This window comes from Pinus tabuliformis, chromosome 3_2 (genome assembly GCF_031772625.1).
Source record: "Pinus tabuliformis cultivar Carrire ecotype Pingquan chromosome 3_2, CPIR1, whole genome shotgun sequence".
Lineage (NCBI taxonomy): Eukaryota > Viridiplantae > Streptophyta > Pinopsida > Pinales > Pinaceae > Pinus > Pinus tabuliformis.
The window spans coordinates 911,205,367-911,232,571 of record NC_142302.1 but is presented as its reverse complement, the minus strand read 5'-3'; positions in this window follow the sequence as shown (position 1 = coordinate 911,232,571).

The following is a 27,205-nucleotide window of genomic DNA, read 5'->3' as shown; positions in this document are numbered from 1 at the left end:
AGCTTAGTGAAGATGAAACTCCTTAAAAAATAGAGATCTGACAGGGGACATTTCTTATCTTATGACTGGTATATCGAGCAGTTTTAGCATAAAGTTCATGCTCGTTAAAAAATAAACGCAAGATCCGAGCAGTTTTAACGCGGTCTTCATGCTCGTTAAAAAATAAATAAAAGCAGTGAGCAATGTTTCCCCCAGAGTTTAAGCTCATTTTTACATAAAAAATGAACTTATTTCGGTAAATAACCTTTGTGATCGTAAATTTATCAGCCATAAAAAGCCTTGGTCGTGTTTGCACCTGCCACCTCCACCGTCATTTGGCCGATCGTTCACCTCCATATGATTGTTTGCCCATTTTGAGGAACAGCTGTGAAGAGTGATTTCACCTAGCCATCCTTGTGACACTGCCGTGATTGGAAAATTCCAACCTATACCTGGAATCAGTTGTTATCCCTGTTTATCACTCGTTCCTCAAAAGACAAGTCTTCTTTAAGCTCTTTTCATCTGACTCGTAAAATATGAAAAGTTTTCCGAGTTTTGGCCTTCCAGCTCGTTAAAGTGACCGGAAGAGCTATCCCTCCTCTAGATTTTAATCTTTTTGGACCTGAGGGATTATTGCACAAAAAGGTCGAGCGCTTGTTTTATTCGGCTCATTAAAGTTATCGAAAACTCATCCCTTCTGTATTGTTTTATACTTTTTCGGACTTAAGGGATTAGATGACGAAAAATGAATTTTGGAGTTAACTTTCCGTACCTTTTTAGACTCTCTAAAAATGAAAAGGACTGAGTTTTCCTTGTCGTTAGACTCGTTAAAATGATTAAATAGCGACAAACTTGTCTTTAGACGAGAACGAGTTTCCCTATCGCTAGGCTCGTTAAAACATAGCGATGGGCTTGCCCGAAGGGCAGGTTATAGAACAAGCATATGTTATCCTCCTCAAGCTTGAAAAAAATAAAGAGGTACTGGTCAGAAATGACTGGGGAAAAATTGGGAGAACCTCAAAGCTTTAATGGTAGAAAGTCGCTCTTGAACATCACACTTTTTCCTCCGTATCATATCGGGTTGGGTTGTTTCATTCACCGGTCTCATCACCATGGTCTCGCCAAACCATCCACATTTGGGGTAATGCTACCGATCCATCGCATCAGTGTCATTATATGTTCAAGAGATGTCGTTCAGAAAGAGTCAACCGTGTCCCATCCACTGCCATACATTATCTTTCATCCATCCATGACCGCCACCCTGAATCATATGTCACATATTTTTTTCACCTCCACTAAAATCATTAGCTCCATTCCGTGTCACTGATGTGGGATTCATTAAGGCCCTCCTTTGACGGATCGCTTCTTGTCGACTTCAGCTCATTATCCAAGAAGTTGATCTAGGAACAACCCCCTCAGTACTTTGAAGCTTGCATGCCTCAATGGCAAGTTTCTCACTTCCGGCGACAGGTATACATCAATGACCTTCGACTGAAAGATTTTGCATGGTGTTCGACGCCAAGTCCTTTATTCACACCACGTGAATTGTACTGCAGTACCTTGAGGGTCATTATCATTATCGGTGATTCCTCTCGCGCTTGTTAACGGTTTACATCATTGACCGGTAATCAAGCGATGTCTTTCCATGTTCGACTTCAGCACAATTCTCACATGGATCGACTTGTACTTGGAGTGAAGATCGAACGAGTTTGAAGACCCCGGATCTAGTTTCATCCATCCGGGCTGCGATATATATTCAGGAAATATAAAGACATTTGACATGTACATCATTGTAGCAGATGATCATCCTAGTCAAAGGATGATAATTTCAGCAGAGAATTATCAGTCTACCATCAGACGATCGTCTATTCTATGTACCAAAATGAATTTATAAAGCTGAGCATGGGAATGCCCTCCTCAGCTAGATCATGAAAGCAGAATGAAAAATAATGTATTGTATTGTATTTTATTACAGGTCACCTCTCAGCGATTGAATGAACTTCGGATCCTCCTGATAAAGCATTTCACCCGATAAACGACCTCATACTTTAGGGGGCAATTGTTATAGACATTTTTGTGCCTTACAGCATGAAGCATGATATGTCCATAATCTAAGGGATCCAAAGTCCCTAAACATGTTGTTCCTACCCCTAGAGGAACAAGGTCAGTAAACCACAGCACTGAATAAAAGTTCTCCACCTGAAAACACTCAAAAACAAGGCAATTCTGGATCATGTCAACTGCTCCACTGAGCATCTGCACTGAATGTCAACTGCTCCACTGTCTACCTGCGCTGAATGTCAACTGCAAAGAAGGCTACCTGCGCTGGGCAAGTTGGGACATGTGGCACAGTCATTCCTCAAGGTGTCAATGCCCAGGAAGCTTCCAAAATGACACTTGGATCAGGGAATTCGACTGGTGATGAGTAAGAGGGTCTAGATCTCCAAGTGGAAGCAAGAACCTCCAAGTGGACTCAAGAACTGAAGAATAACTGAAGTGAGAGAGGACACTAGTCAGCTTCATGCCAGCCTCAAGCTGACTCATCCTTTCTCCAAAACTCCTATATATAGATCTCTCTCATGAGGTCTAGGGAGGCTGGAATCTTGTGAATGTAAGGAAGTGCTGTTGGTTTGAGTTTAGAACTATTGGGTGATTTGCTTTGAAGGAGGTGAAGAGGAGATTTCTTTCTACTGGGAAGGTGATGCTGGATTGGGCCTCTTATGGTTGTATCACTTCCTGAACTTTACTTCTTCCATTAATAAAGCATTTGAGGTTCTTCTATATGCATGTGTCTCAATGATGTATTGTTATACTTGTGTATTTGATTTATTCTAATCCTTGAATCAATTATGAATGTATTCTTCTTGTAGTTTCCCTCTCTTGCCATTTTGCAGGATCTTGGTGTAGCTGGGCCAGTGAAAGAGCAAGGAGCTGGGAGCAAGCAGCAAGGAGAGAAGATTGGATCAACCATTAGCGAAAGACATCGGTTAGTGGACCTCTTTCTCCCCTATTTTACTTTCATAAAGAAGAAATCTTAGATAGCTTTGCTTCGATTGTTTCTGAGGTACTATCACCCTTAGAGTGGGATAGCGTCATTCCGTATTGGATACTTTTCCCAACAACAGAGTCTCCTGCTCTCTATCCCTCTTCTTTCCCTTTTCTTCTTTCTGTGGAGTTTGTAGCACTGAGGCCTCCACTGTCTTTTCTTGCCTAGGAGGCACATTCTCTTGAGCCTGTTGCTCAGTGGATATTGGGGCTTCAGCTGTTTGTTCTTGCTGTATTGGCTGCCCCTCTTTTTTCCCTTCTTCTTGCTGTTCTACTTGCTTTTCTGCTTGTTGTTCTGCTATAGGAGGTGGTTGTTCTTGCTCCATTTGCTTCCCTTTATCCTTGCTGGATTCCTGTTGAACAGTTCCGGCTACTTGCTGCTGGGCTATAGAGGATGAGACAGCTGCCCCAAGTTGCCTTTGATAGGAAGAGGAAACCTGCCCACAACTTTCCAAGTTAGCCTCTTTCTCAATATTCTTTGCCTCTCTTTGTAGAATTTGCTCTCTAGTCATTAGCTCTTCTAGAGTGCCCTCTTTCCAGCTTAATGAATTGGCATGTTTCTCAATATGAGGCAGTCTCACATGAGCATAGCCACCCAACTTGTATTTTACCCTCCTGAGGGAAATGAAATGATTAGGGTCATAAGGTACCCATTGGAAACTGGTTTGCAATTTGAGGGTCTCTAGGATCAAATCTGCTTCCTTCCATCCTTCTGTTAACACCCAGGTTGTTCCCTATGACTCCCAAGGGAATACGGCCGGGGTAACCACTAACCAATCTTTTAATCACTGTTTCTAGCCAAACTGTGATCAGAGAGGGCTCTCTCTTTATGATTTGTATCTGTAATGATAATGTTTTAGGCTAGGTATTGAGCATAGGTTTTCTTTATATTTTGGTTGAAGAATTCCTTTCAGGTCTCTGTGATGTAGTCCTCAAAGGGTTGAGTGTCATTGGGCAATGGAGTCTGTGGCTGTAGGTGTCCAGAAACTTTGAGATGAACCGGTGAAACTTACAGGGCCATTTGGATGTTTTATAGAACAAATTTTGATTAATAACAGGAAACAGGTAAGACAAACAAAAACAATGAAAGCATTCAAGAATTTTCACTCACTTTTTTAAATGTTTCCACCGACTGGTTATGAGAAAAGACAGATGTCACAGGGGCAAACTTGAATCCCTGGGAATGTCTATCACAGCGAAAGATACAGTTTCAAAGTGCAACAACTAAGAATTACACTTCTGTTACTGTATCTGAGGAGAACATGGATAATAGCTCAGTTTGAGTTCAGGGTAATCATGGATTAAGTCCTGGAACCATTCTTCTACTTTGCTATTAAGTGTAAAACATCTGAACAATAAAAGAGAACAAAAGACTCGAAAACATGTAATACAGAGATTTGAGAAAACTTATTGTTTTATGAAAACAGTCTGGAATCCTGCAACATTCACCATTCACCACAACGCATCAAAGTACACCAAGCTTTGGAAATTCCATTCTCCCTTTGTATTATTTCTCTGAGAATCTTACAGCAAGCGAGAGCTCTTCAAGGAAAATTACAACAACCCTTTAAGCTTCTGTGAGGGGCCAATATATACTTGCGATTGTTTACAAAAATATCTGAGTCCTGAGTTATCTCAGACTTAATGTTCTTACCAACTTTGAGATATTATTATCAGAAATTTATTACAGCATTGAATACAAAATAAAGGCGCTTTAATGTTCTGTCAGAAGATATTTTGGCCTTTGGGATCTGCTGAGTCGGTTGAGATACTTTGATTAAATGCTGGAGAACCCGACTTTATGGCTTGTGCGCTGTATGCTGTGTTTGTCACCTGTGATTGTGACTGCTGCAGTGGTGAGAGAATAGCTCTGCTGAGTTGGCTCAGCTTCTGCCTCTTCCTTGTAGATTTTATTCATCAAAATTGTGCCTGCGTATGACTGCTCATGTGCTGGAGAAAAAACCAACCTCACGGGTTCGGACCTGATAAGATTACCTATGTCAGATTCCTCCACTCTTCCTGTGTGGGCAATTGGTGTCTTATGATTGCCCCCATAGTCTCATCTGCCTCAGTGTACTTAAAGAAATTTGGTGGTGTATCAAACAGATGATCAATTTCATTCATAATAAAAAACAGATTATCCACCCTATCATACAGATTCTGCCCTGATGCTGGCCCTGTGTCTGCTGAGGTACTGGGCTGTTTTGCAATTTGTGCTACTGCATGGGCATCAATCCTTTTGTTGTAATTTTCTAGGGTGAGCAGTCTTCCTACACTGCTTAAAATGCTGGGGAGGCCTCTGTTCTGCAATGCCACAAATCTGTCCATGAACTTGTTGATCTCGATCTGCATATCCTGTGTCCTCCTCTCCAGCGTTCCAACTAGGCTTCTTAGTGTCAGGACTTGTTTAACTACTGAGATTGTTTCAGTCCTGTTAGTAATTCCCATGGCAGCTAGTTGAGAGCTAGTTTTGTTATTTAAAACATTGACCATTCTGCTGGCAGCATCTGGCATGTGGCCAAGGCTTGCTCTTGCTCTATGTATTTCCTTGTTTGCCTTGGTGATGAGTGCTATTTGCTCATCCATAGTCTCAATGTACTGCCACTGGTTGGTGATGGATCGACCGATGTTACTCCAGAGGACTGCCTTTAGTTCTGCTGTTACCTTCTCTAGAGCAAGCTCTTTTTCTAGTTCAGCTATTCTCTTTTTTAGAGCTTTTATCTCTCTCTCCTTTGTTGCTTCATTCTGCTTGCTTTTGTCAAATTTTTCATTCACCTTGGCCAAAGTCTTCTTGACTTCATCAAGCTCTTTCATTTGGGATTCAAGAATTTGGATCTCAGCTTGTAGCTTCTGCATATCCAGACTGGGAGTCTGTCCTGGTGTTGGTGTAGTTGTTGCTGTAGATGGTGCTGTAGTTCCCGATTGTTGAGGAGGAGGAGTAGTTGTTGGAGGGATTTCCTCAAGATTAATTATCACAGGAGGAGGCTGGGAGGGTTGGCCCTCTTCTCTTTGCTTCATTGCTGTTTGTAGTGCTGCCTTTGCAGCTTCTGATTGTCCTAGCTGGTCTTGAGTTCGAACCAGCTCCTTGTACAGGGATACCAGCAGGTCCGTAGCATCCTTTTCCTGCCTTTGCTGGGCAACCTCGTCTGTTTGTGGGTGGATGGTGGCTGGGAGCTTGATTTTCTTTCTTAAAGCCGCCATGTCTGCATCCCTTATCTTCAGGAGTTCTTGGATACCTTTGACATCTTTAGGATCATGTCCTATTTCTATAATTACCTCTTCCAAGGACTTGATCCTATTGTCCTTGGCTTGTGATGATGCTCTCTCCAATTCCAGCTGAGATGCTGTGTTATCAAGGCTGCTCTTCAATTTGTAGTTCTCCAATGTCTCATCTGCCAAGGAGGCATACACCATTTCACCAGTTTGTTTATGTAATTCAATCTTATCCATAGGGTGTATGTCTTTAGCCAGCACCTCCATGTTGGTTCTTAGGTAATCCGAGGTAGATTGAGGATGCAGTGTTGTGGGCATGAAGTGACTCATGATCATCTTGCCTTCACTTACATCAAAGGCAGACATGAGTCTTTGCTGATTTGTAGGAGCCAGGTTCAGCAAATGATCGTACAGCCGTATTTTAATAGGATCACTCCTCCTCTTAATGTCAATAAATTGTTGTTTGATGCTTGACTGTCCTTCTCTGTGCTGGCTGGAGGAGCTGACCTCTCCTCCTATAGTTCTATCATGTTCATGCTGAAATGAACTGGCTGAAACTTCTCCACTGGGTGGGCCCATGCCCATTGCTTGCCTTACTGCTATATCCTCCTCTTGAGAGTCATTTAGTCTTTGTCTTTTCTCTCCCCGATTGAAAGATGAGGTCAAGGGAGTCTCTCTATCCCTTTTCCTGGTTAAGTCCTCCTTTTGTGGGGTTTGGAGGACCGAGGTATCAACAGTAGTTTCTGCCCTAGGAGGCACTATTGTCTGAGCCTGTTGCTCAGTGGAGCTTGGAGGATCAGTCACTTTTTCTTGCTGCAAGGGTTGTTGTTCACTAAACTGTTCCTCTTCTTGTTGCTGCCCAAGTTCCTACTGCTCCATCTCTTCTTGCTGCTGTAGCAATGTGTCCACTTGTTCTTCTGTCAATGGAGGTGGCTGTTCCACCTGCTTCCCTTTATCCCTGCTTGCTGTCTGTGGTGCTTTCTCGGCAGTTTGCTGCTGTGCTGTTGATGATGTAGCAGCTGCTCCAAGTTGCTTTTTGTAGGAGAGGGGCACATGTCCACAAGTTTCCAAGTCAGCTTCCTTTTGCATATTTCTAGCCTCTCTCTCAAGTAACTCTTCATTAGTAGTTTCCTCCTCTAGGGTACCCTCTTCCCAATTTGATGCATTGGCATACTGTTCAATCTCGGGTTGTCTCTTGTGTGCATAGCTACCCAATTTGTATCTAATCCTCCTGAGGGAAATAGCATGATTGGGGTCATAGGGTATCCATTCAAAGCTGGTTTGCAGTCTGAGGCCTTCCAGGATAGTGTTTGCCTCTTTCCATCCCTCTTCTTTCTTGTTATATAGGAAAGGACCCAGCTGGTTCCTTACCTTCAACTGTGACTTCTTGTTGTTGCTCTGAAAATGAAGATAGTCTGAGTTCCCAAACTGTCTGAAATATTCCAAGGCAAAAAGCCTCATGGGGACAAACCTTGGCAACCTAAATGGGTTCAACTCACAGCCATATATCCTGATGACTGTGTGGTTTTGGTAGAAGTACCAATTACCAATGCTGTAGGACTTATTCAAATGGAGAATTCTCCTCATGTCATCAGTTAGTCTAGGAGGAGGAGTACCATGCAATACTGTCATGACTGGATGGATGAATAAGTCAATGAACTCAGTGTATGTGTAAGGTGATACAGAGGTATGATGAAAAACAGAAGTCCAGAACACAACTGACCTTGGAATTCCCTGGGCATTGAGTGGCTTCAAAGGAACAGAGAAGGTGGCTGGCTGATAGAACAAGAATAGATGGTATATATATGAAGTATACCTGAATAGTCTTTCCCTCTTCAAGTTCATAAACTGCTCATGGATTTTATCTGCAATGTAGGTTGCATAGTCATAATGTACAGCTGGGGGTTTACCAGGAGAGAATATAGACAGCATTGCCATTAGGCTATCATCCACATCCTCTATCCCCCTGAATCCTAGGACATAACTGATTAAATCCACTAACATCCTGCCCAAATCATTTAAGTAGTGATACCCAATAGGAGGGGTTCTGACTGATTCAGAGCCTGGTCTTACAAACAACTGATTGACTTTAATGATTTGGTCATTTGACAGCTTGGTCCCTTTGTTTATCAAATTCTGCATAAAGAGGGGAGTCAATTGCTTGGCAGTTTGGAAGTGCAGCATTCCATTTATACTTTCTGGGGTAATCTGGAACAGGATTGAGCCTGTGGGGTTGATGACAGCTCTTTGGCTTGGGTCATAACATTCCTGGCAGCTGTAGATGAGTTCTGGCATAGGATTTACTTGGGGAAGGTTGTAGATGGGTAAATTTGAGTCCCAAATTCCCAAGATGTCTGCCCCACTCAGGTGCTGGGCTTTTAACTCATTCATCATCTGGATATTGTATTTGGTTCCCATAGGGAACCAGTCCAGCATTTGGTAATCCATGTCTCCCAGGGCTTTCCATGCTAATTCCTGGTGAGGAGCATTGAGGGGCTTGATATTTAGAGCAATAGGAGTCTCCATAGTTCTTCAAAGTGCAACAATTGTAGGTGAATAGTCAAAATGGAAGCAACACAGAATAGAGGTGATTCTCTGTAAAGACAGTTTGTATTTTGGATACTAGAGGGGGATTTACTCAACAGCAATTGAAATACTGTTTGTTTTTTAGGAGCAGAGCTTCTCTAAGGTCTAACTGTCCCCTTCTAGCGGGTGAATTGAGACCAACAAGGAATTTTCCGAGAATACGCAGTGAGTATTGTTTTTGGGTGAATTTACCGGAATTATGGCTCGGCTGGTGTTTTTCGACTTCACAGTGGCAACTGTGGATTTGCAGAGGGAAATGGGTAGTGTAACTATAGTTTTTGAGGTGCCTTTATCCTTCCGAGCAAATTAAAGTTCAATAACCGTCGTATGGAGGGCAGGACAACTGTAAATACCTGTAAATTGGCGAGCAGAGGTCGAGCAGGTGTGCACGGTTGCTGCTGAGGAGGTCGCCCGGGCTAAATCAACAGGTTGGCGGAAATTCGAACGTAAACGGTCATGCAGGGAGAACAATAGCGACAGGAGTGAAAGTGGGAAAAACACGGCTTTTTTGGGTAAATATGGGTTTTTTTACCATTTTGGCGCTTTTTCGTGATGACGTCAGCATGACGTCATTGGTGGGTCACGGTGAGGTGACGTCAGCTGACGTCGTCGGGTGACGTGGCAGTAGATTATTGGTCCAAGGGGCGATGAGGTGGCAACCACGTCAGCGGACAGGTGGACGAATAGCAGAGGTGAGTACGAGCGGACGCGACGTGGCGATGAGTTAGCGGAACATAGGTGGCAGTTAGGACCGTAGCGGTTACGGTCAAAGCTAACCGCTACGGTTTCTCGGGGCGGTTTGGGTACGGCGCCGAAGTTGTCAGGCCCGGCTCCGAGATACCTCAGCGCTTGACGCGTGGAGAGGCCCTGACGTGACGCAACGTCAGCATCTCGGGCGGTAAAGGACAGCAGTGGGAGCCGCTCCGATATTGACGTGGATTGTCAGATCTTCGGGCCTTGATCCGACGGTGGGCGGAGTATGGAGGTGCTCGGGTTATATGCGGGCGGGGAACTTTAGGTTTTGTGGGTTTTTTATTGGTTTTTCGAATGTTTTTTCATTTAACCAATAATGCGCTAACCCTTTGGAAATGCGCCAGAGGCGGGTTTTTGACTTTGGTAATTTTTTGCAAAGGATTTGAAGGCGGAAGAGGGTTTTATAAGGGTTTTCCAATGCTAATGGTGGTTTGAGGAGCAGTTTGACTTGCAGCAAGGGGGAATGGGATGGGACAGGTTCACCAAAGTGACCAGATGTCATTTTGGTCCCTTTTGAAGAACATATGGCTATAATGCCAAGGGGAGGGAGTATATATAAGATTTGGGGCTTTATACACCTTAGTGTTAGTATTATTAGGGGAAGGGGTAAAATAGGGGAGCTATATAGTAAAATTAGAGGTTAATATGAATGAAGGGAGCAAATGAAAGGGATTTTACTGAGTTTATCTGAAATTGACTTGGTTTTGAGAGTAGATCAAAATGAAAAGATCTTAGACAAGAAATGTGGATTCTGAATGAACTAGAACCACCATAAAACCATGATCTCTCTTCATAAATCTCAGCTGAAAGAAAGGGAGTGTTAGTAATGGAATAGAGGGGAAGAGGGAAGTTAGTCATGCTCCTTGCTGTAATATGATGGAATTAACCACTTTGTCTATTGATAGATTTTGCCTTGGCAAACACCTGTTGACATATGTGTAATGGTGAAAATACCCTTTCTGCAACCACAACTGCCTACCCAGCTATTTCCCTAGCATTTTTTGTTTCTTCTTGGAGGGTGCATTTGGACTTGCAAACCCTTACTTGCCTTTTCTTTTCTCTGGCTTTTTCTTTATTCTTTTCTATCTAGTTCTACCCTTATCTCTTCCAAGGTCCCAGATTAGGCTGTTGGGATCCTTTTCTTCTCTACCTAAACTAGCTGTCTGCCAAGATTAAACAGTTTGGACAGACTTCTTTCTCTATTCTATAACTCAAAATTGAACACATGGCATGATCCAGATTAGACTGTTGAATCATCCACAAAATTGAAATAAGGTCCTCAATACTTGAAACACTTTACCCACCTCTTGCTTTCTTGGAAATATGGGATCTTTGTGATACCAAAGCAGAGCATATTTGGCCTTTCTCTTGCCAATCATGAAATATGAAACCTATTGGTATAGGTATCCAACAGTGGCTCCACATGGGGATGGTTTTTCTTCTGAAAGACCAAGAACAGCAGGTCAGATTGCCTTGTTCCTTGACTGCCCATCTTTGTCTTTGAAATCTGCTGCATGAATGTGTCAAAATAGTGTGTTTCTCTTTTGGAAGACCTCTGATTCTATTTGCCTTTTACTGCTTGGTAAATCACTTGGGAAAACTGCTTTTTACAATCTAAAACAGAAAACAATATGTACATCTATATATATACAAAGAATCCTTAGGTTCCACTCATGGGGAATAGTCAAAGTAGTGCTTCAGCATCCTGCCATTAACAAGACCTTCATCCAAGTCAGTTTCAGTAAGACTTTTGAGGAAATAAGTGTTGTTACCTTGTACTGCTTGGACAGCAAATGGTCCTTTCCATAAGGAGTCAAACTTTCCATGTTTCCCTTTCTCTTCTCTTCTTGCATCCCACTTTAAAACTTTGTCCCCCACATTGAAATCTTCTGCTTTGGTTCTTCTATCAAAAGCCCTTTTCAGTTTCTCTTGTAGTATCTGCACTCTGCTGAAAACTTGTTCTCTGGTCTGCTGTAAACAAATTATCTGGTTAATCCTTCTTTGCATGTCATTTGGCTCTGCTTGGCTTTCTTGCAGAAGTTTCATAACCGGCACTCCTAGTGATGAAGGAAATCTGGCCTCTAATCCATAGACTAACTCATATGGGCTGGTCCCAATTGATCTTTTAGTTGTTAGTCTGTCTGCCCATAAAGCATTTACTAGTTTCTTATGCCAGTTCTTTTTGTTCTCTTCCAGCACTTTCTTTATGATATTTATCAAACTTTTGTTTGATGATTCAGCAAGGCCATTTCCTTGAGGATAGTAAGCTGTAGAATGGCCCAAAGTAATGTGAAATTTATGGCAGAAGTTCACCATCTTCTTGGATCTGAAGGCAGCAGCATTGTCTGTTATTATCTTGTCTGGGCAGCCGAATCTAGCCAGTATATTGTTTTCCAAAAATTGAATGATTACTGAATCATTTGCTTGTCTGCATGGGGCAGCTTCAATCCACTTGGTGAAGTAGTCTGTTGCTGTTAGAATCCATCTGTGTTGCCCTGAAGATGAGGGATGAATTTCCCCAATGAAATCCAAGCCCCATTGTTGAAAAGGTCTCTCTGTTGCAATGGGCTTCAAAGGAAGTGGCAGCAGCTGTCTTTTGCCTTCAAACAATTGGCATTTATGGCATGAGGCTGTGAATTTCTTCACATCAGAGAACATAGTAGGCCAGTAATAACCAGCTCTCAATATCTTGTCCACAGTGGACTTCCAGTACAAATGTCCACCACAGTCTCCAGCATGGAATTCTTGCATGATATGGTTAGTTTCATTCTCTATTAGACAGTGCAGCAATATACCTTCATGGTTTTTCCAAAGTAGATTTCCATCCATTACACAAAATTTAGATGTTTTCATTTTTAGGAACCTACTTTTAGTTCTGGACAGTCCTGGGGGAGCACACAGGTTTTGTAACACATAGCAGATGTCAGAGTACCAAGGAGATTGTTCAAAGGCTACATTGATCTTTGGAGTCGCCAGCTCTGTTTCACTGTCCAGTTGGTTGATGTCTAAGGCTTGGAAATTTGCTTCTGTCATTAATTTGGCCAAACCTTGTCCTTTTATCAGCTTTGTAGGCTTTATTTCAATGTCAAATTCTAGTATATTGGCAATCCATTTTCCTCTCCTACCCTCTAAGTTTTCTTGGGTGAGAATGTCTTTGACAATAGGACTTGGTACATAAGCCACAACATGGGAGTAGAGAATGTAAATCCTAAAGTCTTTAATAGCTTTGATCAAGGCATAGGCTTGTTTTTCCATTATTTGGTACTTTAGAGGAGCATCTCTAAGAGCTCTGCTGAAAAAGGCAATAGGTTTCTCATTCCCTTGGTCATCTTTCTGTAATAAAACAGCAGCAATAGTATGTTGGGAGGCAAAGGAGAAAATGATGAAGTCTCTGTCAAACTGCGGATTGGTTAACACTGGGGTTTGAGTCAAGGCCAATTTTATACTTTCGAAAGCTTGTTTTGCTTCAACAGTCCATTTGACCTTTGAATCTTTCTTTAGCATATTGTTTAGTAATCTGATTAATTCTGCTAAATTTGGGATAAACCTTCTTAAAAAGTTGATTTTTCCTAAGAATCCTTGCAGCTCCTTGACATTCCTTGGGTGAGGCATTTGTAGGATAGCTTGTATCCTATCTGGATCAATTCTTATGCCATCTTTTGAAATAACATGTCCTAGAAGTTTCCCTTCCTCTAAGCCAAATAATGACTTCTTGGGGTTTAAGGAAATACCATATTTCCTGCATGTTATGAAGATCTGTCTTAAATGTTTCAAGTGTTCTTGGTCAGATTTTGAAAAGGGTGTTAGATCATCTAAGTAAATGACCAAGAAGTCATGAATCTCTTTTGCAAAAGCAATGTCCATTGCTCTCTGAAATGTTGCCCCTGCATTTTTCAATCCAAAGGGCATTTTCACATACTTGAAAGTTCCCCATGGGGTTGTAAATGCAGTTTTGTCCTGATCATCCGGGTGTACCAGGATTTGATTGAAACCTGAGAAACCATCAAGCAATGATATTCTCGAAGCCCCTACTACTCTTTGAAGAATATGATCCATTTTGGGTAAGGGGTAGTTGTCTTTGAGTGACACTTGGTTCAAATTCCTTAAGTCTACACAAAGTCTAATCTCACCAGTTTTCTTTCTTGTAGGGACCAAATTTGAAATCCACTCAGAAAACCTGATTGGTGCTATGATACCAGCTTTGAACATTTTATGCAATTCTTTTTCAATGGAAGGAAGGAGCACAGGATTTATTCTTCTCAATTTCTGTTTGAATGGTTTTTGATTAGGCTTGAGGGGAATGGTATGCTGGATAACAGAGGTATCATATGACTTTAGATCCTGATAACCCCAAGCAAAGACATCTTGGAACTCTTTAAAGAGATCAATATATTTGGGTTTTTGATCAGGGGGCAAAGAAGCAGATAGCTTTATTATTTTAGGCTTGTCAGTGGTACCAATGTTACATTCTTCAATTGTTGCATCTAATGGCTGCATCTTTGGTTTCCTGGGGACATCATTTGAGTCAAAAATATCCTCTAGTGGGGTAAGGCCTGCTGGAAGGAAATTGTCTTTGAGTTGTATGATTTTATCTTCAGCGTTGCTCACCTCTTCACAGTCAATTTGGTGAATTTGCTGAATGTTTTCTTTGTCGAAAATGGTTGGACTGAGTAATTGTTTGGCTGTTCTAGGTGACATTGGGTGGGCAGACTGTTGAAACTGTAATTGTGATGGACTTGCTCCATCAAATATTTGTGATTGACTTGCTGTCTCAAGGTCAATATTTAATCCTGTGAACTCTTGTTGCAAGGTTAAAAAGTTGTTTATTTGCATGTCATTCTCAAATACTTGCCACTCTTTGACATTGTTTGGAATAGAAGGCCTATATTTGACCTCTGCCGTGAAACAATTGTTGGGTTCTAATGGGAATTTGAAGGTGCTGGCAAATGTTGCCAAGCTGTGTGCATGGAGATTGTGGCCCCTTGGAATTTTTGTGATAACAAACTCGGAGAAAGTCTCTAATATTTCAATTACAGCAGACCTATAGGACCTCAATCTTTTGTCATTGGTAACAAAATTTCCTTTCACTTGTTGAATTACTAGATCAGAGTCTCCCATGATGGAGAGTTTAGGAGCCTGTAGTGATTTTGCTAGCTTTAGGCCCAACAACAGAGCTTCATATTCTGCCATGTTGTTAGTGCATCTAAACTTCAATCTGTAAGCCCTGCCTTCTGCATAGCCTTTCTCTTTGTTATGTATCCATACTCCAGCTCCTGCCCCTAACTTGTTAACTGAGCCATCAAATTCTAGGGCCCACAGAATGTCTTGCTGAACAGGAGATTTAAAATTCTGTTCATGGGATGGCAATGTGAGCATGAGTTGAGGTTTCTTTTCCCATTTGTTTCCTAGGATAATTTCATCATTTGTTTGACAATCTTTGACAACTAGAGGAGGGTTAATGTGTATTGTTGGGCTGATTGAAGTTTGGCAGGTGCTGCTTGTTTGATCAATGTTTTGTTCTTGTATGAGTGTTTCGGTCCTAACCTCATTGTTTGAAAGGTCTGCGCTATCATTGAAAAGGATGAAGGAGTCTATGTCCGAATGGACAGCATATATTGGAAAATTTTGAGGCTTTTCTTCACTGCTGACCATATACTTCATGAGTGTTTCCCTATAAAGTCTTTTTGGTTGCCCAAAGACAGAGATGGTTGCATATGACATATCTAATTGCAGGGAGCCTTGGAGCTTGGCTCCCCATGATCTTGATAAGAGCATCCCGTATTTGGGTGGGATATCAGCAACTACAACATCCATTAGTATGGTTTTGTTGGGAAATTGAACCAGAGACACACATAAATCTTTTATTAGGCCCAAACATTTGACTTGACTAGAATCAAAAGAAAACAGGTCTTTGTATGGTCTTGTTATATCCAAGTTTAATCTTTCCATGACAGCTTTTGGCATAAGGTTGTGAGAGGCACCTGAGTCAAACATTGCATTATGCAGTATTTTATCATGAACATGCAGGCTGACATAAAAGGGTAAAACCCCTGTGACTACTGTTTTTCCATCTACCTCTGGGCCAAACAGTAATTCTGGAGTGTCATCTAGCACATTTACATCATCTTTGCTGTTGGTGAGCTGAAGGGATTTTTTGATCTGTTGCTTATATATGTCATGCTTGGCTAGCTCTGAAAGGGGAATTGCTATCTTTAACTTGCCAATCTCTGCTCCTAGGTCAAAGGGTTTATCAACTTGGATTTTAGAGTCACGGATAGCAGTCCTTTCTCTGTTCATTAAATCTTCTTGTTGGATTTCATCTTGATTTTGGAACCTGCCCCTCATACCCATGTCTTGAGGGGTAATGTTCGGATTTGGGTGGGAGGATGAGGTTGCCGTGGGCTGTTGTAGTGGGGACAGTAATTCAGTGACTTCCTCAACCACTACTTCTTTTGTAGGCAAGTTTGTTTTGTCATTAGGTTCAGTGACTAAGGTTTCTTTAGATTGCTGTTTCTCCTTTATCTTTTCGGGCTGATTTACATTTACAGTCCTACTCCTTAGTTTGTATTGTTTATGGACTTCATAGACAGCAGTATCATATCCTTGTTTAAAGTCAAAGGATTCTCCTGATTTCGTTTGGAATGTTTTGCTTTCATCCTCCTCATGGTCTTCTTGTGTTAAGAAAACATGGCTTTTACCGTCCAGACCCATTAAGTTGATTTCAGGATCTTCATTGAGCTGATTGGCTGAGGAAGTTTCTGCATAGTTTTCTTGAAAAGGGGGTCTAATGTCTTGGTCAGCACTTGTTTTTCCTATGTTTGGGTTCTGCGTTCTCCTAAAATTTGGGTTTCTAGGAGGATTGCTTTGTGATGCCTCCCATGATGACTTTCTTTCAACTGATTCCACTCTTTCACCCAGTCTCTTCATGCTGTTTAGTATTGCATCCAACTTTTGATCAAAGCCTGAGGGCTCTTCTCTGAAACCAGCCTTCTTTTCCAGCTTTGCCCTGTTTCTCTTGGCAATTAGGTTGGCCTCTACAGTGACTGCAACTCTTTGAGCTTCTGCAAGGGTTGGAGGATCTCTTTCTTTCAGCTGATAGGCCATATCAGAGTCAAAACCGTCAGGGAAGTTATACAGGGCCAAATCAGGAGGGGGCCTTAAGTTCTGGGGGATAGCATTATATACATTGTTAAACCTAGCACAATATTCCAAAACTGTTTCTTGGGGGCCTCTTTTGATAGTGTTATATTCACCGAGTATGTGTAGAGGATCTTTCTTCTTCTCCCATCTGTTGGTAAACTCTTGGTACAGGACCTCAGGGGTTGCAATGGAATTTGCATTCAGGGATCTAAACCAAGTTCTGACATCCCCGGTCAAGCTTTGAACAAAAATTCTCATCCTGACACTGTCATCATCTATTTCATAGGTCTCAAAGTGGTCTTGCATCTTCTTAGCATGCTGGACAGCTGTCAAAGGGCCATGGGAGTCAAAAAATGAGATTTTGGTTTGGTAGTCTTGAGGTAGAGCTGGAGCATTGGCTGGTATCTGCAGAGGCGCATATCTGTTGGCCATGTTTATGGGGTTTATGGGGTTAATAGGAACAAATGGGACAGCTGGGATTACAGGTGTAACAGGGTTAATAGGATGGGTAATAAGCGGGGAACTGTTTGAGGGAGTATGTGCAGATGGTGAAGATGGGAGAGGAAGACTTTGAGGAGTTGATGATGAACTAGGGGAACTAGGGGTGGACCGGAAAAGGACTTTGCAAGGAGTAGGAATGAGGATAGGTTGGTCTGAGCTTATATCTGAATCAGCAGGCTTCTCCTGCTTTTGCTGTCTCCTTATGTTCTTTGGAATGATATTTGGGTTATCAACAACGATGGGTTGATTAGGGTCAGGGTTTGCCCTAGTGTGCCTTGGGTTTCTTTTGGGAGCCAGCTTCTAAGTATTCTTTTAGAACTTTATACAGGAGGTTATATATGTACAAGGACTAGGTAAGGATTCTGGAATGACTATATATGTTTCAGAGCTAGGATGAAGATTCCCTAGTTAGCTCTTCCCTAAAGTTGTCCCTGTGTTTTGCAGAAACAGTCCTAAGGCCTCTTGGCTAGTTTCAGGTTTGATGGTAGCTTTGGAAGATAGATAGTAATTGAGAAAATCTTGATAGTCCCCAGTCGAGTCGCCAATTATGTTATCACCCAGGTTGTTCCCTATGACTCCCAAGGGAATACGGCCGGGGTAACCACTAACCAATCTTTTAATCACTGTTTCTAGCCAAACTGTGATCAGAGAGGGCTCTCTCTTTATGATTTGTATCTGTAATGATAATGTTTTAGGCTAGGTATTGAGCATAGGTTTTCTTTATATTTTGGTTGAAGAATTCCTTTCAGGTCTCTGTGATGTAGTCCTCAAAGGGTTGAGTGTCATTGGGCAATGGAGTCTGTGGCTGTAGGTGTCCAGAAAATTTGAGATGAACCGGTGAAACTTACAGGGCCATTTGGATGTTTTATAGAACAAATTTTGATTAATAACAGGAAACAGGTAAGACAAACAAAAACAATGAAAGCATTCAAGAATTTTCACTCACTTTTTTAAATGTTTCCACCGACTGGTTATGAGAAAAGACAGATGTCACAGGGGCAAACTTGAATCCCTGGGAATGTCTATCACAGCGAAAGATACAGTTTCAAAGTGCAGCAACTAAGAATTACACTTCTGTTACTGTATCTGAGGAGAACATGGATAATAGCTCAGTTTGAGTTCAGGGTAATCATGGATTAAGTCCTGGAAACATTCTTCTACTTTGCTATTAAGTGTAAAACATCTGAACAATAAAAGAGAACAAAAGACTCGAAAACATGTAATACAGAGATTTGAGAAAACTTATTGTTTTATGAAAACAGTCTGGAATCCTGCAACATTCACCATTCACCACAACGCATCAAAGTACACCAAGCTTTGGAAATTCCATTCTCCCTTTGTATTATTTCTCTGAGAATCTTACAGCAAGCGAGAGCTCTTCAAGGAAAATTACAACAACCCTTTAAGCTTCTGTGAGGGGCCAATATATACTTGCGATTGTTTACAAAAATATCTGAGTCCTGAGTTATCTCAGACTTAATGTTCTTACCAACTTTGAGATATTATTATCAGAAATTTATTACAGCATTGAATACAAAATAAAGGCGCTTTAATGTTCTGTCAGAAGATATTTTGGCCTTTGGGATCTGCTGAGTCGGTTGAGATACTTTGATTAAATGCTGGAGAACCCGACTTTATGGCTTGTGCGATGTATGCTGTGTTTGTCACCTGTGATTGTGACTGCTGCAGTGGTGAGAGAATAGCTCTGCTGAGTTGGCTCAGCTTCTGCCTCTTCCTTGTAGATTTTATTCATCAAAATTGTGCCTGCGTATGACTGCTCATGTGCTGGAGAAAAAACCAACCTCACGGGTTCGGACCTGATAAGATTACCTGTGTCAGATTCCTCCACTCTTCCTGTGTGGGCAATTGGTGTCTTATGATTGCCCCCATAGTCTCATCTGCCTCAGTGTACTTAAAGAAATTTGGTGGTGTATCAAACAGATGATCAATTTCATTCATAATAAAAAACAGATTATCCACCCTATCATACAGATTCTGCCCTGATGCTGGCCCTGTGTCTGCTGAGGTACTGGGCTGTTTTGCAATTTGTGCTACTGCATGGGCATCAATCCTTTTGTTGTAATTTTCTAGGGTGAGCAGTCTTCCTACACTGCTTAAAATGCTGGGGAGGCCTCTGTTCTGCAATGCCACAAATCTGTCCAGGAACTTGTTGATCTCGGTCTGCATATCCTGTGTCCTCCTCTCCAGCGTTCCAACTAGGCTTCTTAGTGTCAGGACTTGTTTAACTACTGAGATTGTTTCAGTCCTGTTAGTAATTCCCATGGCAGCTAGTTGAGAGCTAGTTTTGTTATTTAAAACATTGACCATTCTGCTGGCAGCATCTGGCATGTGGCCAAGGCTTGCTCTTGCTCTGTGTATTTCCTTGTTTGCCTTGGTGATGAGTGCTATTTGCTCATCCATAGTCTCAATGTACTGCCACTGGTTGGTGATGGATCGACCGATGTTACTCCAGAGGACTGCCTTTAGTTCTGCTGTTACCTTCTCTAGAGCAAGCTCTTTTTCTAGTTCAGCTATTCTCTTTTTTAGAGCTTTTATCTCTCTCTCCTTTGTTGCTTCATTCTGCTTGCTTTTGTCAAATTTTTCATTCACCTTGGCCAAAGTCTTCTTGACTTCATCAAGCTCTTTCATTTGGGATTCAAGAATTTGGATCTCAGCTTGTAGCTTCTGCATATCCAGACTGGGAGTCTGTCCTGGTGTTGGTGTAGTTGTTGCTGTAGATGGTGCTGTAGTTCCCGATTGCTGAGGAGGAGGAGTAGTTGTTGGAGGGATTTCCTCAAGATTAATTATCACAGGAGGAGGCTGGGAGGGTTGGCCCTCTTCTCTTTGCTTCATTGGTGTTTGTAGTGCTGCCTTTGCAGCTTCTGATTGTCCTAGCTGGTCTTGAGTTCGAACCAGCTCCTTGTACAGGGATACCAGCAGGTCTGTAGCATCCTTTTCCTGCCTTTGCTGGGCAACCTCGTCTGTTTGTGGGTGGATGGTGGCTGGGAGCTTGATTTTCTTTCTTAAAGCCGCCATGTCTGCATCCCTTATCTTCAGGAGTTCTTGGATACCTTTGACATCTTTAGGATCATGTCCTATTTCTATAATTACCTCTTCCAAGGACTTGATCCTATTGTCCTTGGCTTGTGATGATGCTCTCTCCAATTCCAGCTGAGATGCTGTGTTATCAAGGCTGCTCTTCAATTTGTAGTTCTCCAATGTCTCATCTGCCAAGGAGGCATACACCATTTCACCAGTTTGTTTATGTAATTCAATCTTATCCATAGGGTGTATGTCTTTAGCCAGCACCTCCATGTTGGTTCTTAGGTAATCGGAGGTAGATTGAGGATGCAGTGTTGTGGGCATGAAGTGACTCATGATCATCTTGCCTTCACTTACATCAAAGGCAGACATGAGTCTTTGCTGATTTGTAGGAGCCAGGTTCAGCAAATGATCGTACAGCCGTATTTTAATAGGATCACTCCTCCTCTTACTGTCAATAAATTACTGTTTGATGCTTGACTGTCCATCTCTGTGCTGGCTGGAGGAGCTGACCTCTCCTCCTATAGTTCTATCACGTTCATGCTGAAATGAACTGGCTGAAACTTCTCCACTGGGTGGGCCCATGCCCATTGCTTGCCTTACTGCTATATCCTCCTCTTGAGAGTCATTTAGTCTTTGTCTTTTCTCTCCCCGATTGAAAGATGAGGTCAAGGGAGTCTCTCTTTCCCTTTTCCTGGTTAAGTCCTCCTTTTGTGGGGTTTGGAGGACCGAGGTATCAACAGTAGTTTCTGCCCTAGGAGGCACTATTGTCTGAGCCTGTTGCTCAGTGGAGCTTGGAGGATCAGTCACTTTTTCTTGCTGCAAGGGTTGCTGTTCACTAAACTGTTCCTCTTCTTGTTGCTGCCCAAGTTCCTGCTGCTCCATCTCTTCTTGCTGCTGTAGCAATGTGTCCACTTGTTCTTCTGTCAATGGAGGTGGCTGTTCCACCTGCTTCCCTTTATCCCTGCTTGCTATCTGTGGTGCTTTCTCGGCAGTTTGCTGCTGTGCTGTTGATGATGTAGCAGCTGCTCCAAGTTGCTTTTTGTAGGAGAGGGGCACCTGTCCACAAGTTTCCAAGTCAGCTTCCTTTTGCATATTTCTAGCCTCTCTCTCAAGTAACTCTTCATTAGTAATTTCCTCCTCTAGGGTACCCTCTTCCCAATTTGATGCATTGGCATACTGTTCAATCTCGGGTTGTCTCTTGTGTGCATAGCTACCCAATTTGTATCTAATCCTCCTGAGGGAAATAGCATGATTGGGGTCATAGGGTATCCATTCAAAGCTGGTTTGCAGTCTGAGGCCTTCCAGGATAGTGTTTGCCTCTTTCCATCCCTCTTCTTTCTTGTTATAAAGGAAAGGACCCAGCTGGTTCCTTACCTTCAACTGTGACTTCTTGTTGTTGCTCTGAAAATGAAGATAGTCTGAGTTCCCAAACTGTCTGAAATATTCCAAGGCAAAAAGCCTCATGGGGACAAACCTTGGCAACCTAAATGGGTTCAACTCACAGCCATATATCCTGATGACTGTGTGGTTTTGGTAGAAGTACCAATTACCAATGCTGTAGGACTTATTCAAATGGAGAATTCTCCTCATGTCATCAGTTAGTCTAGGAGGAGGAGTACCATGCAATACTGTCATGACTGGATGGATGAATAAGTCAATGAACTTAGTGTGTGTGTAAGGTGATACAGAGGTATGATGAAAAACAGAAGTCCAGAACACAACTGACCTTGGAATTCCCTGGGCATTGAGTGGCTTCAAAGGAACAGAGAAGGTGGCTGGCTGATAGAACAAGAATAGATGGTATATATATGAAGTATACCTGAATAGTCTTTCCCTCTTCAAGTTCATAAACTGCTCATGGATTTTATCTGCAATGTAGGTTGCATAGTCATAATGTACAGCTGGGGGTTTACCAGGAGAGAATATAGACAGCATTGCCATTAGGCTATCATCCACATCCTCTATCCCCCTGAATCCTAGGACATAACTGATTAAATCCACTAACATCCTGCCCAAATCATTTAAGTAGTGATACCCAATAGGAGGGGTTCTGACTGATTCAGAGCCTGGTCTTACAAACAACTGATTGACTTTAATGATTTGGTCATTTGACAGCTTGGTCCCTTTGTTTATCAAATTCTGCATAAAGAAGGGAGTCAATTGCTTGGCAGTTTGGAAGTGCAGCATTCCATTTATACTTTCTGGGGTAATCTGGAACAGGATTGAGCCTGTGGGGCTGATGACAGCTCTTTGGCTTGGGTCATAACATTCCTGGCAGCTGTAGATGAGTTCTGGCATAGGATTTACTTGGGGAAGGTTGTAGATGGGTAAATTTGAGTCCCAAATTCCCAAGATGTCTGCCCCACTCAGGTGCTGGGCTTTTAACTCATTCATCATCTGGATATTGTATTTGGTTCCCATAGGGAACCAGTCCATCATTTGGTAATCCATGTCTCCCAGGGCTTTCCATGCTAATTCCTGGTGAGGAGCATTGAGGGGCTTGATATTTAGAGCAATAGGAGTCTCCATAGTTCTTCAAAGTGCAACAATTGTAGGTGAATAGTCAAAATGGAAGCAACACAGAATAGAGGTGATTCTCTGTAAAGACAGTTTGTATTTTGGATACTAGAGGGGGATTTACTCAACAGCAATTGAAATACTGTTTTTTTTTTAGGAGCAGAGCTTCTCTAAGGTCTAACTGTCCCCTTCTAGCGGGTGAATTGAGACCAACAAGGAATTTTCCGAGAATACGCAGTGAGTATTGTTTTTGGGTGAATTTACCGGAATTATGGCTCGGCTGGTGTTTTTCGACTTCACAGTGGCAACTGTGGATTTGCAGAGGGAAATGGGTAGTGTAACTATAGTTTTTGAGGTGCCTTTATCCTTCTGAGCAAATTAAAGTTCAATAACCGTCGTATGGAGGGCAGGACAACTGTAAATACCTGTAAATTGGCGAGCAGAGGTCGAGCAGGTGTGCACGGTTGCTGCTGAGGAGGTCGCCCGGGTTAAATCAACAGGTTGGCGGAAATTCGAACGTAAACGGTCATGCAGGGAGAACAATAGCGACAGGAGTGAAAGTGGGAAAAACACGGCTTTTTTGGGTAAATATGGGTTTTTTTACCATTTTGGCGCTTTTTCGTGATGACGTCAGCATGACGTCATTGGTGGGTCACGGTGAGGTGACGTCAGCTGACGTCGTCGGGTGAAATGGCAGTAGATTATTGGTCCAAGGGGCGATGAGGTGGCAACCACGTCAGCGGACAGGTGGACGAATAGCAGAGGTGAGTACGAGCGGACGCGACGTGGCGATGAGTTAGCGGAACATAGGTGGCAGTTAGGACCGTAGCGGTTACGGTCAAAGCTAACCGCTACGGTTTCTCGGGGCAGTTTGGGTACGGCGCCGAAGTTGTCAGGCCCGGCTCCGAGATACCTCAGCGCTTGACGCGTGGAGAGGCCCTGACGTGATGCAACGTCAGCATCTCGGGCGGTAAAGGACAGCAGTGGGAGCCGCTCCGATATTGACGTGGATCGTCAGATCTTCGGGCCTTGATCCGACGGTGGGCGGAGTATGGAGGTGCTCGGGTTATATGCGCGCGGGGAACTTTAGGTTTTGTGGGTTTTTTATTGGTTTTTCGAATGTTTTTTCATTTAACCAATAATGCGCTAACCCTTTGGAAATGCGCCAGAGGCGGGTTTTTGACTTTGGTAATTTTTTGCAAAGGATTTGAAGGCGGAAGAGGGTTTTATAAGGGTTTTCCAATGCTAATGGTGGTTTGAGGAGCAGTTTGACTTGCAGCAAGGGGGAATGGGATGGGACAGGTTCACCAAAGTGACCAGATGTCATTTTGGTCCCTTTTGAAGAACATATGGCTATAATGCCAAGGGGAGGGAGTATATATAAGATTTGGGGCTTTATACACCTTAGTGTTAGTATTATTAGGGGAAGGGGTAAAATAGGGGAGCTATATAGTAAAATTAGAGGTTAATATGAATGAAGGGAGCAAATGAAAGGGATTTTACTGAGTTTATCTGAAATTGACTTGGTTTTGAGAGTAGATCAAAATGAAAAGATCTTAGACAAGAAATGTGGATTCTGAATGAACTAGAACCACCATAAAACCATGATCTCTCTTCATAAATCTCAGCTGAAAGAAAGGGAGTGTTAGTAATGGAATAGAGGGGAAGAGGGAAGTTAGTCATGCTCCTTGCTGTAATATGATGGAATTAACCACTTTGTCTATTGATAGATTTTGCCTTGGCAAACACCTGTTGACATATGTGTAATGGTGAAAATACCCTTTCTGCAACCACAACTGCCTACCCAGCTATTTCCCTAGCATTTTTTGTTTCTTCTTGGAGGGTGCATTTGGACTTGCAAACCCTTACTTGCCTTTTCTTTTCTCTGGCTTTTTCTTTATTCTTTTCTATCTAGTTCTACCCTTATCTCTTCCAAGGTCCCAGATTAGGCTGTTGGGATCCTTTTCTTCTCTACCTAAACTAGCTGTCTGCCAAGATTAAACAGTTTGGACAGACTTCTTTCTCTATTCTATAACTCAAAATTGAACACATGGCATGATCCAGATTAGACTGTTGAATCATCCACAAAATTGAAATAAGGTCCTCAATACTTGAAACACTTTACCCACCTCTTGCTTTCTTGGAAATATGGGATCTTTGTGATACCAAAGCAGAGCATATTTGGCCTTTCTCTTGCCAATCATGAAATATGAAACCTATTGGTATAGGTATCCAACACCTTCCTCCCTTTTGTTGTATAGAAATGGGCCTAGCTGGTTCCTTACTTTTAGTTGAACCTTCTTGTTTTTACTGTGGAAATGGACAAAGTCTACATTTCCATACTGCCTAAAATACTCTAAGGCAAAAAGTCTCATAGGGACATATCTTGGCAGCCTATAAGGGTTCAACTCACAGCCATATATTCTGATTACTGTATGGTGTTGGTAAAAGTACCAATCACCAATGCTATAGGCCTTTGAGAGGTGAAGTATCCTTTGCATCTCATCTGTTAATCTTGGAGGAGGGACACCCAATAACAAGGTCATAGCTGGATGGATAAAAAGGTCTATGAATTCACAGTAGGTGTATGGTGAAAAAGTTATATGATGAAAGACTGAAGACCAAAACACCACAGACCTTGGGTTTCCCTGGGCATTTAGCTTCTTGAGAGGAACAGGGAAAGCATCTGGTTGATAAAATAAGAACAAGTGATAGATGTACCTAGTGTATTTAAACACCTTTTCCCTTTCTAGGTTCATCAATTGTTCATGAATCTTATTGGCAATGTATGTAGCAAAATCATAGTGCACAGCAGGAGGCATCCCAGGGGAGAATATGGATAGCATGGCCATAATGGTTTCATCAACATCCTCATATGACCCATAACCCAGGATGTAACTGATCAAATCCACAAGCATCTTGCCCAGCTCATTGAGGTATTGATATCCTATAGGAGGGGTTCTCACAACTTCAGAGCTTGGTTAAACAAACAGCTGATTAATTTTGATGATCTGAGCACTGGACAGCTTGCCCCCTTTCTTTAGCAAGTCATTGATGGAGAGAGGAGTCAGTGGCTCTGCAGTGTGAAAGTGCAGCATCTCATTTATGGCCTCAGGGGTGATATGGAACAATACTGAGCCTGAGGGGCTAAAGACAGCTCTTTGACATGGATCATAGCTGGAGCGGCATTGATTTATCAAGTATGGGAGGACATTGACTTGAGGGAAATTGTAAATGGGCAAATTGGAATCCCAAATCCCTAAAATATCAGCTCCACTGAGGTATTGGGCCTTTAACTCATTTTGTAGGTGTATGTTAAATTTGGAACTCATGGCAAATGAGTCTATCATCTGGTAATATCTATCACCCAGGGCCTTTCACTCTAGCTCTCTGTGTGGGGCATTCAGAGGTTGAATATTCAGGGCTACTGGTGTTTCCATCGTTAAGTAGTACTATGACTTGTACTAGAACTAGTTTCAGTGGGCAGAACAACACAAAGGAGTACTTTTGCAACAGTGAGGCAAATTACAAGGAAAAATGGGGTAAACTGTGGTGAGAATAGTTCAAAGTGCTCCAAAGAGAGTTAATTGAGCATATTCAGGGATTAGTACCACTGTTTTCCTGGTGAATTTGTGCAGCTCAGGTTTTAAGTCCACGAATGCGCGGACTGACTATGGGTTTTATGAAAACTTGGCTAAACGAGGCTCTGCAGGTGAATTTCGACTCAACAATTGAAAATGAAGGCTGGCCACCGGGGATTTTCTAGTAAATACACGCTTCCTCACTCTTTTAACTTAGTTTCGGACAATTATGGACATAACCAAGCACGGAGGGAACGATTTGGAAAAATACCTGGTGAATTGCCGGGAATGGTTACAAATGCAGGTGGGTTGAGGGCGCCAACGGTCTTCGGGTCGATTTCTGCAGGTTGGCGACGGATGGTCGTAATTTGCATGTAGAGGTGAGCAATAGTCTTTTTGGCAAAAGTGACAAAAAACACGAATTTTGGCTAAAATATGGACTTTTTGGGATATTGGCGCTTTTTTTGGATGACGTCAGCATGACGTCATCGGGTGGGGTCAGGGTCGGGTGACGTCAGCATGACGTCATCGAGTGACGTGGCGGCCTGTGAGTGGTCCACGGGGATTGCATAGGTGGCGGACATGTCGGAGCGCTGGCGGGCGGGGGTGCTGACAGGGCGCTGAGTCGAACTGACGTGGGTGTGACGTAGTGGTGATGTGGGCAGGCGGTAAACCACAAGCGGTAAATGGTTTGCTCGGACCGCTTTGGATACTGTCGTGGTTTTGTCAGAGGGCGGCCCGAGAGAATATGGCGGTGACGTGTGGCAGAGGCCTGACGTCACCCTCTGACAGTTTCTCGGGCGGTAAAGTGCGGTCATCGGAGCTGACCCGATATGAATATGGGC